General features: G+C 42.3%; 1 protein-coding gene and 1 non-coding gene across 5 annotated transcripts in view; one reads left to right on the forward strand and one right to left on the reverse strand.

Moving 5' to 3' along the window:
• The window catches only part of LTBP1 (latent transforming growth factor beta binding protein 1), a 417,473-nt gene that overhangs the window by 7,122 nt on the left and 391,895 nt on the right, over nucleotides 1-18,456 (forward strand). The gene's annotated exons all lie outside the window — the stretch shown is intronic.
• On the reverse strand, nucleotides 377-483 carry LOC112391155 (U6 spliceosomal RNA). The gene has a single exon (XR_003001420.1). It is a non-coding gene; the product is annotated as a U6 spliceosomal RNA (small nuclear RNA).

The following is an 18,456-nucleotide window of genomic DNA, read 5'->3' on the forward strand; positions in this document are numbered from 1 at the left end:
TCTGGCCTGCTTTTGAGAAGTGTTTCTTTGCCCATTGAACCCTTGGCCCTTAGGAAGCCTGCCTTGTTCAAAGGACCTTTGGCCACCACAGGAGTCTGCTGTTTCTGAGCCTGTTATTTGTTGTCTTGGATATTCCAAACATACTCACACATGTTTGGGAGCTCAAATAAGTTTTCCTAAAATGCAGATTTTGCTTCCAAGTTCTTCCTAGCAATGAACAGGGCAACTAGGAGTGCCAGGGCGGTGTCACCACTCTTGTAACACTGACCAAGATCAGAGCAGGGGCTGAGAAGCTGCTAATGAGGGGAGGGTAATCTGTGCAGTGCCTTGGAGCCTGTGAAGGGCGTTCGCTTTCTTTCTTTTACTTTTAAAAAAAAAAAAAAAGGAATGCTTCATGTATTTGCATGTCATCCTTGTGCAGGGGTCATGCTAAACTTCTCTGTATCTTTCTAATATTAGTATATGTGCTGCAGAAGCTAGCACTGGAGAGCATTTTCTTGACCTTCACACCCTGGGAGTATAGACCAGGCAGCCATGATTTATTAGCCCCTTTTTAAACGGGGGACAGGGCTCAGACGCCACCCCAGCTCTGTGGCTCTTGGTTTATTGTTCTTTCTACTGCCCTAGGCTTCCTGGACGTCCGGTGTGGCAGCATCTCTCTTGAGGTCTTGGTCTTCGACTCTCCTGACATCCCTGCTTTGGACTGGCTTTCACTGCCTCTGTTCGCTGTGTGATCTCCCAAGCCTGTAACAAAGTACCGCAAACTGGGTGGCTTAGAACAACAGAAATGTATTGTCTCAGAGTTCTGGAGGCTAGAAGTCCAAAATCAGGGTGTCGTGAGGGTTGGTTCCTTGTGAGGGAAGATCTGTTCCAGGCCTCTCTCCCTGGCTAGCAGAAGGCTGTCTTCTCCTTGTGTTTCTTCACCTCATTTCCCCTCTAGGCATGTCTATCTTTGTGTCCAAATTTCCCCTTTTTATAAGGACACCCGTCATATCAGATTAGAGCTCACCATAATGACCTCATTTTTAACTTGGTTACCTCTGTAAAGACCCTGTCTCCAAATAAGGTCACAAACTAAGGTACCAGGGATCAGGAATCCAACACAGCTTTCTTTGTGGGAGGGGGGGACCATTCAACTCATGATAGAAGGCCATAGATGCTCTGCACGTGGGCTTGAGAAGTGGGCTGCTCAGAGCTGGGCCACCCCTGAGGCAGTCAGGGATTCCCTAGCAATGACCCCAGGATGGGTGGGCAGAGGCTCAGTTGCGCTCCTCCCACATAGTCTGTGACTGTGGATCTAATGCGGCTTCTTCCCTAATTCAGGAGCTCTGGCTGCTTCAGGGAGCAGAAAATGTGAGGAACTGGCCACTGGTGATTTTGGTTATACCTCTGGGCATTTCCACTTGTTCTGCTTTAAAGAAATTCTGTGGTGCCTCTTAAACATGAATGTGCAGCTGGTCGCTGGAGGAGTTTGTTAAACTGCTTTCTTGAATCAGAGTCTCTGGGATTTTTATTTAATGAGCACATCAGGTGATGCTGATGGAGGTGGCCCACCTTTTGAGAAACAGTGATCCGGAAGGAACCCTGTCCTGGGCAATATTTATGACACTTTGTGTGGGAATCTGAAGGCCAAGCCTAACACTTAGCAGTTTAGAAACTTGTCAAGGCGGGAGCCCTCTAAACATTGCTTTAGGTCAGTTTTAAATAGTATGTACGAAGATGGCTGCATACAGGGTTATTACACCCAGTTTTTCTTTTGTTAGTTGAATGATAAATACATATATTTTTACAAGAGTTGGACACTTGCAAAATTGTTAATGATACATAGGTGGTTAAATAAAGTGGTTTTAAAAAAGGTTGAAACACTTTGGAACACATTGGGCGCTTTTTCCACTAAATATTTTATTTTTAGTTATAAAATATTTTAAATACACAAAAATGCAGGAAATAATACATCCAGCTGCTCATGTTTTTAAAACCACCCTGATGTGATATTAAGCACAATAATTTACAGATAAGGGAGAAACTATGGTCTTACCTTGCTCTTTTTTTTTTTTTTTTTTTTTGGTTTTGTAAGCGGGGGCTACTCTTCATGGCGGTGCACAGGCTTCTCATTGTGGTGGCTTCTGTTGGTGGAGTACGGGCTCTGGGTGCGCAGGCTTCAGTAGTTGTGGCATGCGGGCTCAGTAGTTGCAGTGCGCGTACTCTAGAGCATAGGCTCAGTAGTTGTGGCACACAGGCTTAGTTGCTCCGTGACATGTGGGATCTTCTGGGACAAGGGATCGAACCCGTGTCCCTTGCACTGGCAGGTGGATTCTTAACCACTGTGCCACCAGGGTTATCTTGCTCTAACTGCATGTTTTACTAATGAAGTTTCCTATCTTCCTAGGGGAGAGAAAATAGTACGTAATTTGTTGGTGTGACACAAAGTGGTTCTTTTGGTACTTATGGAAAAATACATCAGAGCTGTATTTGTATAAGCTCACGTGCACCTATTAATTTGCCTAGCTTATTATTAAGGATTGAACATTTTATGTAAGCACAGTCCATTGGGCACCAAGAATCTGTGTGCACGGTGTCATTTAGACCCAAGACAATGTGGTTACAAGAAGGAAATGCTACCTGTTACTGTCCCACCTGACCCGCCTTTCTTGCTTTCCTCCTCTTTCTCTCTGTCCTTACTAGGCCTCAGTTTTGCTTGCCGTGAACTAGAGGCAGTACAGGTCCATGGTTAGAAGTTCAGTCTTTGGAGTTAGAATACAAGGCACCTAACTTGATGTTAACACTTTGTCAACACATCCTCACTATGTGACCTTGGACTGTGAGAGCTGGGGCAAGGCTAAGTTACCCCATTCACAGGACAGGTGTGATGATGGTTTGTGCCATCATTCAGAGGCTTGTTGGGGGACCGCATGAAGTAATATACAAAGAGTTCTTGGAGAGCAGCTGTCCCCCTGCCCCCCGCACAACAGTATTTGACAGATGTGAGCTCTCAGGGGTTCCTGTTTGCTTGCTTAGCCCCTCTCCCTCCTGGGCGCCTCAGCTTTTTACACACCCCTCTTGGTGTTTCTCAGATCCCCTGGTGAAAATCATGGCTCTCTCTTCCCCTCTCTGGGAGCACTCTGTTTTCACTCTTACTTTGCTCTGGGTATGGCTGGACCAGGGGAGAGGAGCATCTGCCTCCCCATCAATGTGGAGCTCCTGGAGAGCAGCATTTTCTTTCTTTTTTTTAAAAAACACTTTTTAAAAATAAATTTATTTATTTTTGGCTGTGTTGGGTCTTCATTGCTGCACACAGGCTTTCTCTAGTTGCGGAGAGCGGAGGCTACTCTTCCTTGCGGAGCTCGGGCTCTAGGGTGCGCAGGCTTCAGTAGTTGTGCTACATGGGCTTATTTGTCCACGGGATGTGGGATCTTCCCAGACCAGGGATCCAACCTGTGTTGGTCCATTCATCGGCAGGCGGATTCTTAACCACTGTGCCACCAGCGAAGTCCTGCAGGATTTTCTTTGTGTCATTTTAAGTACCCAGGCTCTGTTCCTTGCCATAGTACAAATGCTAACTGAATCGAGTAGAATTGAATTCAACCAGCATCTCTGATTTTGCTGTGTTGTAAATACTATCCTCTAAATTCTACCTAAAGAATTCTACTTCCTTTTTTGTTTCCTCTCACCTTTGGGCAATAATTCTCCTTTGGTTCTCTTTCTACTATTTTTTTCTGTGTGCTTATCCCTTGCCTGACAGACACTGCTTATTATGACAGCTTTTCAAGGACACACCACCTTATTCCATTTCCTCCTACTTCTCTGAAGGCTACCCTGGCATGGCCCAAACTTTAAGACAGCTTTTCCTTTCTCACTGCCAATTTTAGAATCTTTCAGCTAAACATCATCTGATAGAGATTTGGGACTAAGTAAAATGAATGTTGTATGATTTTCCCTGTAATTTTAGATCCCCGAATACTTCTCTTGGCCAACTACACTATTCCCTGTGGTTTTTTCACTCCACTACATTTGAGTAATATTGTTGGCATGGACCTAAGTAAACAGTTTGCGAAATGTCGTGTTTTGTAAATTAGGAGATGGATGGGCTGGTTTTTTAATACATGCTCTTGGTTCTGCTGGACCAGAGGAAGGATGAGTTTGGTCAGTAGATGGGAAGACAAATTGGAGGAAGGTTTGTTTTTTTAAAAAAATTTGTTTTATTTATTTATTTTTGGCTGCATTGGGTCTTCGTTGCTGCATGCGGGCTTTCTCTAGTTGTGGCGAGTGGGGGCTACTCTTCGTTGCGGCGTGTGGGCTTCTCATTGCGGTGGCTTCTCTTGTTGCGCAACACGGGCTCTAGGCGTGTGGGCTTCAGTAGTTGTGGCACTTGGGCTCAGTAGTTGTGGCTCGCGGGCTCTAGAGCACAGGCTCGGTAGTTGTGGTGCACGGGCTTAGTTGTTCCACGGCATGTGGGATCTTCCCGCATCAGGGCTCGAACCCGTGTCCCCTGCATTGGCAGGTGGATTCTCAACCACTGTGCCACCAGGGAAGTCCCTGGAGGGAGGTGTTTTTAACTGAAGTTGATGTGGTCCATTTACTCATCAGTTATTTAAAGGTGAGAACTAAATGGTTGGAGGGAAACCTTCAGAAGTATATTTTGGTAATGAATTAAGGGAGAATCTTCACAGGGGAAAGAAGATGTAACCAGCAAAAAGCCACTGGAGGAAAAGAGGATCATAAAATAAGGAATATATAATAATAAGGATCCTTTGTCTTTGTAGACTTTAAAATGTTTGTATTTCTTATAGGATTACCAAACAATTCCAGTCTCCCTTTCAATCTTGCAGGAACTTCAGTTTATCATTGTTACTATAAAATAAGAGTAGAATCTCTATCCTTTCACCCATATGTGTTACGTTTAACACCATATCACGTGGGCAGTTAACAATTAGCATCTTCAACATGTTTCATTGTAAAAGCCATTTAAATCAGCTAAGAGGTACCACCTCACCTTGATGAATCAGTTGCTACATTGGTTCAAAAGTGGGAGTGCTTCCGTCTCTGCCATTAGCTGTGAAGTTTCAAGCAGATCAATTAGTTAACTCCGAAGATTTTTTTTCAAGCTGAATGAAATGAATGGGGATAGGGCCATTCATCACCCAACCTAATTCAAGTCATTCTTGTGAATATTGGGCATACAAATCCTCTTCTGTCTTAACTTTTTTTTTTTTTAATTGGGGTATAATTGCTTCACAATGTTGTGTTAGTTTGTGCTGTACTTGAAGTGAATCAGCCATATGTATACATATATCTCCTCCCTCTTGGACCTACCCCCTCCCCGCCCCAAATCCCACCCATCTGGGTCACCACAGAGCACCAAGCTGAGCTTCCTGTGCTATACAGCGGGTTCCCACTAGCTAGCTATTTTACACATTTTTCACATTGTATCACTCTTGTGTGTGTGCACTTGTGGGTGTGTGCTTCCCGGCTTGATGTGAGCTCCGTCTGTGAGGGTAGTGATCAATACCATAACCATCTTTTTATCCTCGGACCTAGTAAGCACATAGACTTTTATGGAAGGAATGAATGAGTGAATGATTAAATGGATGAATGAATTCATTTGTTGTACTTTCACTGAGTCCCTGTGTGCTAGGTACTGGCACACAGAAGGTGTTAAGATTTATTTTCTATGAAGAAAATAAAACAGGGCGAGAGGATAGAGAGTGATGGGGGCCGGGGGAAGGGGGATGGAGTAAGGAAAGGTCACTGTAAGGAAGTGGTTTATGAGACCTATGTGATATGAAAGGGTCTGGTGGAAGAGCCTTTTTGGACAAGAGAACAGCTAGAACAAAGGCCCTGGGGTGGGAATACGCCTGGCCCTGTACAGGGACCCAGAAGTGAGTTTCGTTGGGTTGTTAGTATAGGCTAGAGTAATAGGTGATAAGAGAGACAGGGCTGGATCGCCAGTCAGGTCTTGTAGGCTGTGGAAAGCCATAAATAGGGGACTTACAGCTTACAAATGCAAGTAGATTTTATTATTAATGAATAAACACAATACAGGATTTGGTATTTATCAGCACTACTTTTCTATGTCTGTGAGTCTGTTTCTGTTTTGTAAATAAGTTCATTTGCATCATATTTTAGATTCCACGTATAAAGTGGAAGTAAGTAAGTGGACTTAATTCACTTAGTATGACAGTCTCTAGGTCCATCCATGTTGCTGCAAATGGCATTATTTCATTCTTTTTTATGGCTGAGTAGTATTCCTTGTATATATATGCCACATCTTCTTTATCCATTCATCCATTGATGGGCATTTAGGTTGCTTCCATGTCTTGGCTATTGTAAATAGTGTTGCTATAAACATTGGGGTTCATGTTTCTTTTCAAATTATAGTTTTCCCTAGACATATGGCCAGGAGTGGGATTGCTGGATCATATGGCAACTCTATTTTTGGTTTTTAAAGAAACCTCCATACTGTTTTCCATAGTGGCTGCACCAATTTACATTCTCACCGACAGTGTAGGTGTTTTCTCCACACCCTCTCCAGCATTTGTTGTTTGTAGATTTTCTGATGATGCCCATTCCAACTGGTGTGAGGTAATACCTCATTGTAGTTTTGATTTGCATGTCTCTAATAATTAGTGATGTTGAACATCTTTTCATATGCCTATTGGCCATCTGTATGTCTTCTTTGGGGAAATGTCTATTTAGGTCTTCTGCCTATTTTTTGATTGGGTTGTTGTTGTTTTTGTTGAGTTGTGTGAGCTGTTTGTACATCTTGGAAATTAAGCCCTTGTTGGTCACATTGTTTACAAATATTTTCTCCCATTCCATAGGTTGTCTTTTCATTTTGTTTATGGTTTCCTTTGCTGTGCAAAAGCTTATAAGTTTGATTAGGTCCCATTTGTTTGTTTTTGCCTTTCTTTCTATTGCCTTGGGAGACTGACCTAAGAAAACATTGCTAGGATTTATGTCAGAGAATGTTTTGTGTATGTTCTTTTCTAGGAGTTTTATGGTGTCATGTCTTATATTTAAGTCTTTAAGCCATTTTGAGTTTATTTTTGTGTATGGTGTGAGGGTGTATTCTAACTTCATTGATTTACATGCAGCTGTCCAGTTTTCCCAACACCACTTGCTGAAGAGACTGTCTTTTCTTCATTGTATATTCTTGTCCATTGTATATTATTGTCTCTTTTGTCAAAGATTAATTGACTGTACGTGTGTGGTTTTATTTCTGGGCCTTCTATTCTGTTCCATTGAGCCATACGTCAGTTTTTGTGCCAGTACCATGCTGTTTTGATCACTGTAGCTTTGTAGTATTGTCTGAAGTCTGGGAGGGGTATGCCTCCAGCTTTGTTCTCTTTCTTCTGGATTACTTTGCAGTTCTGGGTCTTTCATGGTTCCATATAAGTTTTAGGATTATTTGTTCTAGTTCTGTGAAAAATGTCATAGGTATTTGATAAGGGATTGCATTAAATCTGTAGATTGCTTTGGGCAGTATGGCCATTTTAAGTGTACTAATTCTTCCAATTCAATGTTTCATTGTTCTTAATGTATAAGTCTTTCACCTACTTAGGTTTATTCCTAAGTATTTTTTTTTTGGATGTGATTTTAAAAGGGGTTGCTTTATTACTCTCCCTTTCTGATATTTCATTGTTAGTGTAAAGACATGCAACAGATTTCTGAATGTTAATTGAAAAATAATGTTTTAAATAGAAAGTTGAATCACCTTTATTGTTAATTTTTTTTTTTTTTTTACGGTACGCGGGCCTCTCACTGCTATGGCCTCTCCTGTCATGGAGCACAGGCTCCGGACGCGCAGGCTCAGCGGCCATGGCCCACGGGCCCAGCCGCTCCACGGCATGTGGGATCCTCCTGGACCGGGGCATGAACCCGTGCCCCCTGCATCGGCAGGCGGACCCTCAACCACTGCGCCACCCGGGAAGCCCCCTATTGTTAATTTTTATTGATGAGAAAGCTGCATATAGAGTAGTGAAGTACCCAAGGCCATACACAAATTACTGTTGCAGTCTAACTTCCTGCATTGTACCCAGATCGCCAGACCAGCCCCATGCTGATTGGACCTCTGTGCCTTTGCTGAGCTCTGGCAGAAGGTGATACTCTCACCAGAGCTATGAGGCCAAGACTTAGGATGGAAGTTTGAGGATCAAAAAAAGAAAAAAATAAAAGTCTCTGGTCACTGCTATGTTGAAAAGCAAACTAGGGGGGATCTTCACATGGTACTAAATAAAAAATAAAACGTTAAATCCTTTAAAAAAAACTTTAAACATAAAAATGCCAATCTTGTGCTTGTAGAAAATTCACAGAGAGCAGTTAGGATGTGTTAAAGTAAGAGTGTAAAATTTTTGGAATACATTTGAATTCTGTTCTGAAGTTTTCTTCGATGCCTCTGCCCCATGCAACTTATTGTTGGTGGGGTGAGCCCGAGATAGGTGCAAAGGTAGCCTCTGCTGGGAGATTTTGTTCCTATTTGTAAATGAGGTTAATACCACCCTCTGCAGTTAAGATCAGACAAAATGAGGCTCATGAACAAGCTTCACAGGAGAGCCCTATAAACATAAGGTGATATTATTAATAAAGTTTTTCTGTCTGTTTTGTGAAAACTTTTCAATTGTTGGTGAAAATTTTTTTTCTATAATGTGTTATTATACTTATTTTCTTGAAAATTAGAATGCTTGGGACTTCCCTGGTGATCTAGCAGTTAAGACTCCGCACTCCCAGTGCAGGGGGCCTGGGTTTGATCCCTGGTCAGGGAACTGGATCCCGCATGCATGCCGCAACTAAGAGCCCACATGCTGCAACTAAAGATCCTCCACGCGGCAATGAAGATGCCGCGTGATGCAACTAAGACCTGGTGCAGCCAAATAAATAAATATTTAAATATATATATATATATTAAAGAAAATTAGAATGCTTAATGTATTTCAGTAAGTTTTGGGGGGCATAGATCTTGTGTATCACACCTTTACATTGATCATCCCATTTATGGTCTCTGGGGGCACATCCTGGAAGTTGGCTGGAAAATAAGCAAAAATACCTAAATCTCCACGTTAATTCCCCGTCCACATGCACGAGTGATTCGCTTTATTCTCCTAAAAGTAGAGTGCAGGCAAAGACGAAGATTTCTTCTTTTGAGAAAGCTCCGTTTCTTTCTTATTTTGATAGTGAAAAGGTTATGTTTTTAGTCCGAAATTTCTCAGTAATTGGAGGTGAAATAATACAGATGATAAATTAAAGTCAGGGACCCTGTTTTTGTTTTACTTTGTATCCTTTGGGAAGCTGGCCTACCCAGTGGTTCTGCATATACAATAGACCCTTAGTTGCTTGATTAATAAGCACTACAAGTCACATTTGTTTTGAGGGAAAGACCAGCTGAAATTCATTTAACTCAGTGGCTACCGAGATTATGTCAGTAAGCTGTTCCTTTTGTTATGAGAGAATGTATATTGCAACAAACCTCCCTGGGTGACAGTTTTTAATGCTCAATGTTGAGTGCTAGACGCTCTTTCTCTGGTAAAATTGCCCCATTCCTTCCTATAATACAGACTGCTTGAGTGGCACTTCATAGACCTAGGGATTCTCAAAGCATGGTCCCTGGACCAGGGGCAGCAGCATCGCCTGGGAACTCATTAGAAATGCAGATTCTCAGGCCCCACCCTGGACTCGCTGAAGCAGAAACTCTGAGGTTGGGGCCCAGCACTCTGTGTTTTAACGTGCCCTCCAGGAGGTGCCGTTATAGTTGTGGTTTGAGAACCACTACTCTCGCTAAACCCATCTCCTCCTCCCTTTCTGTGTCCCCCCTGCACCCCTCCTTGATCATCCAAGGGGGAGAAGGAGTACAGGGAAATTGGCTCCTTTGGGCTCCAGGCCTTGGGGACTAGAAGCGTGTGTTTTCTCCCCTTCCCAACGGAACGGAGCGATTCCCTTGTCTCAGGTGGGAATTCTGGACCTGAGCAGATGCAGCCGTGCACATTGACACACAGTCTGTTCTGCACAGTGACTGAGGAGACTTGGAGAAGACGTTTTGCCATCCAGTGAACGTGGGTTTTGTACCTTTGGGCCTTCCTAGTTCTGTTCTTTACTGTGGACAATGCTGAAATCACTTCTTCATGTTCTTCAGAGCTGCAGTTATCAGCTTTGTGTGGTGCATGGATCCCCTCTGTCTCACAACCCCCTGTGGGATGTATAAGAAATGCAAGTTGTGGGAATGAACTTATTTAGGAGACAGAAACAGACTCACAGACATAGAAAACAAACTTACGGTTACCAAAGAGGAAAGAGGGTGGGGAAGGGATAAATTAGGAGTTTGGGATTGGCAGATACAAACACTATATATAAAATATCAATAGATAAATCATAAGGTTCTACTATATAGCACAGGGAATTGTATTCAATGTCCTCTAATAAACCATAATGGAAAAGAATATGAAAAGGAATATATATATATATATATACACACACACACACACACACACACACACACACACTGAAAAACTTTGCTGTACACCAGAAACTAACACAACATTGTAAATCGAGTATACTTCAGTTAAAAAAAAAGAAATGCAGGTTATGGGGCCCCACCCCAGACCTACCACAGTGGAACCCCCAGGGGTGACCCTCGTTTTCACAAGCACCCAGACGACTGATCCACATGGAAGCTTGAGGACCCTGGGCTTAAAGTGGGTATACTGAAATAAAAGATGTCACAGGCAAGGAATGATGAGAAAGGTATTACACAATAAATAAAAGGAACAGGAGTGAATGTGACATCTTGTTTTGGAGGCAGGTGCTGTGACTCGTTTCCAAGATAGTTTAGGAGCAAGCTGTGGTCCAGAACATGCCCTCGGCATTGGCAGGGACAAAGCTTTCTTGTGTGAAGATGAGGAAGTTCAGGCGGAGAATGGACAAGGCAGAGTTGCTTGGCCATTCCTTGGGGTCCTGCTGACTCATTCCTGGAAGTCACTGGAGGAATGCATCAGATCTTTGGAAACTGACCAGTTGAGAATTTCAGCAATGACACACACTTTTGAGATGTGTATTTAGGAAAAGAATTGCCTATAATAAGACTAGGAACCTTTGTAGAAAAAGAGTGAATGAGGAGTTGCTTTGCTTGTCCTGTGAAATAGAGACTGTTTTTCCCCATCACATATCTTTCTTTTTTTCCTGCAAAATAATGAATGCAAAAACACTTTATCTGCATATGGAAGAAAAATTAGGTTTTTAAAAAATATTTATTTCTTCTCCAAGTAGAAAGTTTTTTTTGGGGGGAAGGTAGCTTATTTAAATCATCAGTTACTGTGGTAATAGTTATATATGGTTAAAAGTAAATATTTTATCTTTTCTTCACAAACATGTAGTTATTTCCAAATACCTACATGTTACTTTGGATAAAACATTCAAATGTTTGAATACCATGTAGACAAGGCCATAATACTAGAAAATGGTGCTAAAATTTTGAAAAGACCCAAATTTCAGGAATGGCTTAAAATATGAATTTAAAAAAAATTAGTTTTCACTCCTTCTTAGTATGGGTAAACACTTTTTTTTTTTTTTTTTTTTTGCGGTACGCGGGCTTCTCAGTGTTGTGGCCTCTCCTGCTGCGGTGCAGAGGCTCTGGAAGCGCAGGCTCAGCGGCCACGGCTCACGGGCCCAGCCGCTCCAACGGCATGTGGGATCCTCCCGGACCAGGGCACGAACCCATGTCCCCTGCATCGGCAGGCAGACTCTCAACCACTGCGCCACCAGGGAAACACTTTTTTTTAAAACAACTGTTAACATTTTTATAGCTGAGTTATCTCTCTGTATATGTCCTTAGAGGCCTATATCTCACATTTGCTTATTAACCTTTCATTTTAATTCACTAAACTTCTTATAAATTACCTACTATATAGAAGGCCTTGTGTTGTGGGCTAAGAAGACCCTGCTCTGTGGAGCTGACAGTCTAGAAAGGACAAGATGACATAATACTAGGAGTGTGGCAGACACACCCTAAGATAACCCCTGATGGGTGACACCCTTGTATAATTCCCTCCTCTTGAGTGTGAGAAGAACCTGTGACTTGCTTCAAGTCAACAGAATATGCGAAAGGTGACGGAATGTCATTTCCTTGACTTTGTTGTGTTATATATGACCCCATCTTAGCCAACTGGAGTGAGAGACTTCCTGCTGGCTTGGAAAAAGTATGCTGCCCTGCTGGGCTTGTGGCTTGCCTATGCAGAGGACCATGTGGCAGGAAGCTGTGGGCTGTCTCTAGCTGGTAGCCAGTATGAACCTGGGGTGCTCAGTCCGACAGACACAAGGAAATGAAGTCTGCCAAAAACCTGAATGGTCTTGGAAGTAGATTCTTCCCCACTTGAGCCTCAGATGAGACTGCAGCCCCACTGACACCTTGATTATAGCCTTGTGAAGAACTAGGTCCTGAAGCAGAGGACTGGGTTCATCTGTGCCCAGACCACTCACTTATAGAAACTGTGAGATGATACATGTGTATTGTTCTAAGCCTTGGAAATGGTGATACTTTGTTAGGTACCACTAGAAAATTGATACAAGGAAGAATGTGCAGGTGCCGGAAGAGCAGCCCAGCCCCAAGTCATCTAACGAGCACCTAGTGAACACGTTCTGTGTCATCCACTTTCCCAGCACTGGAAATGCAAACATGAATAAAACATGGTTATACCTTCAAGTAGCTCCCAGTCTGGAGTAGTGGGGCTTTGAGGGAAGGACGTTGCTCTCCCTTGGGGGAATATTAGAGTAGAAATTGTTTGAAATGGCTTTTGAGGATAGAGAGAACCTGGACTTGGGGAGTCTGTTGGTGGGAAAACCTCTCGTTCAGGTAATGGATGGTGCTGACTTTACAGTTTGGCTGGAAAAGGGGTTTTCACTTTTGGAGGGTTTGGATTTGCTTTAACCATAAGTCTTTATTGAAGAGGAAGAATACCATAGCAGTAGATGAATAAGTCACCCTCATAGATTAAAGGGGTAAGCTCTATGGCCAAAGTGGACAGCATAACATTTTATTTTAAAAACAATAAAATTACAAATCATAAGGGCTCCGAAGCATCCTCTGATAATCTTTCATTCAAGTCCTATATTGGATCACTGAATCATAAAACCAGATTGTCAAAATAGTCCTGAATAATTTTCTTCTAAGCCAATTTTTTTTTTCTTATTGAGGGGGACTTGTGGGTAATAAAGACAGCAGCTTACATTTGCTATGTTTTTAGCCTTTAGCTGAGGGCACTCAAATGAGGTCCTCTAAGGACCCCTTCCAAGGATGCTGTTTACAGAAGGTACCTACCATGCTACAAGGTGGTGTCCATAACAGGATGGCCTCACCCACAGCTCTGAGTTCCTAAATATGTCAGTCCAAAGAGGACCATTGTGTCTCTTCTTTCCAGTGTGTACCTGGACAAGCACAAGACTGTTGGCTTCTGCTTTATGGCCAGTGATCATCTCATAATAGTGCTGATATTACAAGTGCTTTTGGCCAAGCCTCTTTTTTTGGATCTGAACACATTTCAGGTTCCCCTTCATCTCTCCTGATCACTCAGCTTGGTGGTGTAACACATGGCTTTGAAGGGCTTCTCTGATCTTGTGATCTTATGAAATCTCCTTTCCTGATTGTTTTTCAAAAACAGGAGAGCAGTTTCTCTGGCCTGTTTTAACTCAGGTGTACCTGTAGAGTGGGCTTGATTTGTGGGCCTGTGGGGCCAGGATGTGAGAATGGAAATCAAATTCTCTTCTCCTCTAGGCTCCAGGCCCCAGTGGGGTGGCAGAGGTCCTGTAGGCAGGTCTGGGGATGTTGAGGGGTGAGAATGTGGACATTCAGGGGTGGATGGTGCCCTGTGTAACCCTCCAGGGGCACTTCTTGGTTTCTTCTGGAAACAGCAGGGAAGACCAGAGTGTTCCCTTTTCCATCCCTTCCATATCTGGCTTTTGATCAGCTTTTTTCCCTTTCCCACACCTTTAAGATTCTCTGCCCATCTATTCCTGAAGGAAGGTCACAGATAATTTGAAACCTTCTGAGGGCGTTTTCTGCTATCAGTTGCAGGTGCCGGAAGGTTTCTTTCCTATTCTTGTGCCGAGTACATGGTAGACACTCAAAAAATATTTTGGGGGCTTCCCTGGGGGCGCAGTGGTTAGGAGTCCGCCTGCCGATGCAGGGGACACGGGTTCGTGCCCCGGTCCGGGAAGATCCCACATGCTGCGGAGCGCCTGGGCCCGTGAGCCATGGCCGCTGAGCCTGCGCGTCTGGGGCCTGTGCTCCGCAACGGGAGAGGCCACAACAGTGAGAGGCCCGCGTACTGCCAAAATAAAATAAAATAAAATAAAAATTTTGAGTGAATGCATCTTTCACATCTTTCTGACCCTGTTGGCACAATTGAGTCTTATACACACAGAAGACTGAATTTGATTCATCTATATTTCTGAGGGAAGTCTAGACTCTCAGGGCAGGGGATCAGCTAGGACTTTTAGGATGATGTTGGTGAGCGCATCGATTGACTGGAGGATAAAGCAGAAGCAGCTGGAGCCAAGTGGAGTGGGCGTCTGCAGGGTGTGGTGCGAGAGAGGGTGGACTCTGAGGCAGGGTTAAGCAGGACCCTGTGGTCCTAAGTGGAAGTTACACAGACTGGCCGAAGGAAAAGAGGCTCTTTATTGCCAGGTAACTGGGAGGCCTAAGGTTGATGCTGGCTTTAGGTCTTGCTGGATCTAAGGGTTTGCATGGTCGTAACAGGACCAAATTGGCTACATAATCTGCAGCGCTCAGTGCAAAATGAAAATGTGGGAACCCTTGTTAAAAACCATTCACCTAGCAGTAGGTTAAGTGTTAGCTATTGTTAATTTCCAAGCAGGACTAGTAATAACCAAGTGTAAGTCCTGCATGTTACCATTTGGGGAGCTGCTTGATCCGGTTCTTATTATGCCCACCGATATTCTGTGTCTATGCAGTTTGCAGAGGTTTCAGGCCAATTAGCTTACAATCTCTTCAGGTCTCCTGGGTATTATCATGATCTCTGGGTGTTCTGCCAGCCTGAAGTGCTTCTAGAGCTCACATTTAATTTTCAGATTTCAACCCAGTGATGACTATTTTTATCAGATCATATGGAGACAAACTATAGAGGAGGTAAAAAAAATATTTTTTAGTGTGAGTTTAGTATGAGTAACTTTTCCATCAAGTTCTAATGGAGTTCCAGTTTAAAAATCTCAATTAGAAACACATGGAGTGAGTTTCCCAAAGCTTCACACTGTCGGTTTGGACTAATTATTCTTTACTATTTGCTTATATTGTTTACATGAAGACTGGTATCTGAGTCACTAACCACATTTTCATGAATTTGGGTGCTTTTCGTCTAGGTTTCTTGAATACCGTCTTTGATGACTGTTTTATAAACTGCTAAATAAATGAACGTGTGTGGGGGAGGGTTCTTCAGAGACCTTGTCTGATTCATAGCACAGCACTGCAAAGCAGCTGTGGGGGGAAAAGTCCGAACGTTCCCTTAGTCATTTTTATGACTCAGGTTGGTATTAGGATTCTACCTGGCTGTGCAGCGTTTTCATCTGAGACAAATTAACTAAGCTTTTGGGTGCCACGTAAAGGAAGGTGAATGTCAGAGTTTTCCACGAAGAGATTAGTCACCTCTTTAACTGTGTAAGGCGGTTGAGGGGCATCCTTTCTCTCCGGAAGCGCCGGCATTTGTTCATTGCTCACGGTGGACAGTTCATTGCTCACAGATAAACAGTTTACTTTCAAAGATTATAATAGCTACTACCCCTGGCTCCAAGTAGGATTACGCAGTTAATAAAGATAGCTGTGGCAGATTTTTGTAAGTATGATGACAAAACTTTGACTTAAGAGAGTGCTTATTTTCTTTTGCTTGAATTTGTTACTCATTTTGCTTTTTATCTCCTATCACAGAACTTGTTACTCAAAGTTACAAAACAAAATATGATCTCATACTTGCTTACCTTTCTTTTTATATATTTGCCCACAAAAATACATGTAACTATAGAGAGTTTAAGCCAACACGTTTTTTAAAAAACATCTTTACTGGAGTATAATTGCTTTACAACGGTGTGTTTCTGCAAGCCAACACATTTTTTTTTTTTTTTTAAACATCTTTACTAGAGTATAATTGCATTACAATGTTGGGTTAGTTTCTGCTGTATAACAAAGTGAATCACCTATACATATGCATATATCCCCATATCTCCTCCCTGTTGTGTCTCCCTCCCATCCTCCCTATCCCACCCCTCTAGGTGGTCACAGAGCACGGAGCTGATCTCCCTGTGTTATGCAGCTGCTTCCCACCAGCTATCTATTTTACTTTGGTAGTATATATAAGTCGATGCCACTCTCTCACTTCATCCCAGCTTACCCTTCCCCCTCCCCGTGTCCTCGAGTTCATTCTCTACGTCTGCCTCTTTATTCCTGTCCTGTCCCTAGGTTCTTCATAACCTTTTTTTTTTTAGACTCCATATATGTGTTAGGATACGGTGTTTGTTTTTATCTTTCTGACTTACTTCACTCTGTATGACAGACTCTAGGTCCATCCACCTCACTACAAATAACTCAATTTCGTTCCTTTTTAAGGCTGAGTAATATTCCATTGTGTATATGTGCCACATCTGCTTTATCCATTCGTCTGTCAGTGGGCATTTAGGTTGCTTCCATGACTTGGCTATTGTAAATAGTGCTGTAATGAACACTGGGGTGCATGTGTCTCTTTGAATTTTGGTTTTCTCTGGGTATATGCCCAGTAGTGGGGTTGCTGGATCGTATGGTAATTTTGTTTTTAGTTTTTTAAGGAACGTCCATATTGTTCTCCATAGTGGCTGTATCAATTTAAATTTCCACCAACAGTGCAAGGGGTTCCCTTTTCTGCACACCCTCTCCAGCATTTAGTGTTTGTAGATGGTTTGATGATGGCCATTCTGATGATGGCCACTGGTGTGAGGTGATACCTCACTATAGTCTTGATTTATATTTCTCTAATGATTAGTGATGTTGAGCATTCTTTCATGTGTTTGTTGGCAATCTGTATATCTTCTTTGGAGAAATGTCTATTTAGGTCTTCTACCCATTTTTCGATTGGGTTGTTTGTTTTTTTGATATTGAGCTGCATGAGCTTCTTGTAAATTTTGGAGATTAATCCTTTGTCAGTTGCTTCATTTGCAAATATTTTCTCCCATTCTGAGGGTTGTCTTTTCGTCTTGTTTATGATTTCCTTGGCTGTGCAAAACCTTTTAAGTTTCATTAGGTCCCATTTGTTTATTTTTATTTCCATTTCTCTAGGAGGTGGGTCAAAAAGGATCTTGCTGTGATTTATGTCATAGTGTTCTGCCTATGCTTTCCTCTAAGAGTTTTATAGTGTCTGTCCTTACATTTAGGTCTTCATCCATTGTGAGTTTATTTTTGTGTATGGTGTTAGCGAGTGTTCTAATTTCATTCTTTTACATGTAGCTGTCCAGTTTTCCCAGCACCACTTATTGAAGAGGCTGTCTTTTCTCCATTGTATATTCTTGCCTCCTTTGTCAAAAATAAGGTGACCATATGTACGTGGGTTTATCTCTGGGCTTTCTATCCTGTTCCATTGATCTATATTTCTGTTTTTGTACCAGTACCATACTGTCTTGATTATTGTAGCTTTGTAGTATAGTCTGAAATCAGGGAGCCTGATTCCTGGAGCTCCGTTTTTCTTTCTCAAGTTTGCTTTGGCTATTCGGGGTCTTTTGTGTTTCCATACAAATTGTGAAATTTTTTGTTCTAGTTCTGTGAAAACTAGAACTAGAACAAAACTATGGCATTGGTAGTTTGATAAGGATTGCATTGAATCTGTAGATTGCTTTGGGTAGTATACTCATTTTCACAATGTTGATTCTTCCAATCCAAGGCCATGGTATATCTCTCCATATGTTTGTATCATTTTCAGTTTCTTTCATCAGTGTCTTATAGTTTTCTGCATACAGGTCTTTTGTCTCCTTAGATAGGTTTATTCCTAGGTATTTTATTATTTTTGTTGCCATGGAAAACGGGAGTGTTTCCTTAATTTCTCTTTCAGATTTTCATCATTAGTGTATAGGAATGCAAGAGACTTCTGTGCATTAATTTTCTATCGTGCTACTTTACCAAATTCACTGATTAGCTCTAGTAGTTTTCTGGTAGTGTCTTTAGGATTCTTTATGTATAGTATCATGTCATCTGCAAACAGTGGCAGCTGTACTTCTTCTTTTCCAATTTGGCTTCCTTTTATTTCTTTTTCTTCTCTAATTGCTGTGGCTAAAACTTCCAAAACTGGGTTGAATAATAGTGGTGAAAGTGGGCAACCTTGTCTTGTTCCTGATCTTACTGGAAATGGTTTCAGTTTTTCACCATTGGGAATGATATTGGCTGTGGGTTTGTCAAGTATGGCCTTTATTATGTTGAGGTAAGTTCCCTCTATGCCTACTTTC

This window comes from Neophocaena asiaeorientalis, unplaced genomic scaffold (assembly GCF_003031525.2).
Source record: "Neophocaena asiaeorientalis asiaeorientalis breed wild unplaced genomic scaffold, Neophocaena_asiaeorientalis_V1.1 scaffold18, whole genome shotgun sequence".
NCBI lineage: Eukaryota > Metazoa > Chordata > Mammalia > Artiodactyla > Phocoenidae > Neophocaena > Neophocaena asiaeorientalis.